We start from the raw sequence: 2,039 nt of genomic DNA on the forward strand, positions 1-2,039 counted from the left end.
GCCAGCCGACTAGAGCATACAAGTCGCAGTGGTGGGTGGTATAAGGTGCTTTAGTAACAAAACGGATGGCACTGTGATAAACTGCATCCAGTTTGCTGAGTAGAGTATTGGAAGCTATTTTGTAGATGACATCATCAAGTCAAGGATCGGTAGGATAGTCAGTTTTACTAGGGTAAGTTTGGCGGCGTGAGTGAAGGAGGCTTTGTTGCGGAATAGAAAGCTGACTCTAGATTTGATTTTAGATTGGAGATGTTTGATATGAGTCTGGAAGGAGAGTTTACAGTCTAGCCAGACACCTAGGTACTTATAGATGTCCACATATTCTAGGTTCTAACCATCCAGGGTGGTAATGCTAGTCGGGCGTGCGGGTGCAGGCAGCGAACGGTTGAAAGGCATGCATTTGGTTTTACTAGCGTTTAAGGGCAGTTGGAGGCCACGGAAGGAGTGTTGTATGGCATTGAAGCTCGTTTGGAGGTTAGATAGCACAGTGTCCAAGGAAGGGCCAGAAGTATACAGAATGGTGTCGTCTGCGTAGAGGTGGATTAGGGAATCACCCGCAGCAAGAGCAACATCATTGATATATACAGAGAAAAGAGTCGGCCCAAGAATTGAACCCTGTGGCACCCCCATAGAGACTGCCAGAGGACCGGACAACATGCCCTCCGATTTGACACAAATCTGGTTAGCTTCTGGAGGTTATTGAATGTGTTCTAAAATTAAAAATAATAGCGATACCGTATCACATTCGAGACACGAACAAAACACGTCTTCACTGCTATGCCATCTTGGGAAATTATCACTGTTAGTGATGACACCAATGGATGCAATAGCACTATGTGGCCACCAGATGGAGGTATTGGAACAAAATTAACATGAAGTCACTGCCATTATGGCACAATTTCCAATGTGATTTAAAAAAAAATTCTTATGGTAATACTAGGAGGAAGATGGATGTCCCCCCTTATATATAGGGGTAAAAGGGGTCAAAATAAGGAACGCTTCACGAATTTGCGTGTCATCCTTGCGCAGGGGCCATGCTAATCTTCTCTGTATCGTTCCAATTTTAGTATATGTGCTGCCGAAGCGAGCACAATACAGACATAGGAGAGGCCCTCATATATAGAGCACAACCCTCCTGACGTTTCGGATCCTGGTTGCGGTCAAACAGACCTTCAGAGGCTCAAAAACCACCCATAGAAGGTTCCCACAGGATATTGTATAGACATGAAACTGGTAGGGATAATAATGGCTACCTTGTGTGTTGTAATCTTCTAACCTCTGCTTCAGAGTTGCAACGTATGCTGGGTGATATGCGAGTACACTGTCCCGTCTAGGACGTTGATAGGGTAGAACATAATGACGTAACAAAAGCCCTCGCACAAAACCCCACCCACTCACTGAAACCCGACACGCTCTGGGGCTGCATTCACTAAAGGTCCTCACGCATAAACGTAGCAGGAAATGTTGTGAAGCCTACGTCAAAAATACCCTAACATGGGGGTTTTAAAATCGTGTACCTTACGTGAAAATGTGCTATTTGGTAAGAAAGAAAGTGATCACTGATCAAATGCAAAAACTGCTGTTTTGTGACATTTTGACTTTAGTTATAGATGTAGAGACATTTAATTGATTATTATAAGGAATGATTCTAGACTAAAATGTAGTGTAATAAGCTTTTGGACTCCCCCCCCTGCTGGTTGTAGTTGCTCTTCCCCTGGTCTTTGTTCCCCACCCTTCCCCCGCTCTCTGCAACATGGCCCGGCCAAAGATACTTATAACCAACTCCCCATTTAGTAGCGAGAGAAGCAGAACAGAGCAACACAGAAGAGTAGTAACAGAGAGGAGAGAGAACTAGAACGAGAGAAACAGCAGAGAGGGAAATGGTAAAGAGAGCGACAGAGAACTAGAGATTCATATGTGGCCTGGCTGTGGTTGGAAGGTGACTGTTTCAACTTTAGATTTACATTTACATTTAAGTCATTTAGCAGACGCTCTTATCCAGAGCGACTTACAAATTGGTGCTTTCACCTTATGACATC

General features: G+C 44.2%; 1 non-coding gene across 1 annotated transcript; it reads right to left on the reverse strand.

Annotated features, from left to right (window-relative positions):
* Positions 1–984: 984 nt before the first annotated feature.
* On the reverse strand, positions 985–1,091 carry LOC135560655 (U6 spliceosomal RNA). The gene has a single exon (XR_010459154.1). It is a non-coding gene; the product is annotated as a U6 spliceosomal RNA (small nuclear RNA).
* Positions 1,092–2,039: the final 948 nt, after the last annotated feature.

This window comes from Oncorhynchus nerka, linkage group LG15 (assembly GCF_034236695.1).
Source record: "Oncorhynchus nerka isolate Pitt River linkage group LG15, Oner_Uvic_2.0, whole genome shotgun sequence".
NCBI classification, from domain to species: Eukaryota; Metazoa; Chordata; class Actinopteri; order Salmoniformes; family Salmonidae; genus Oncorhynchus; species Oncorhynchus nerka.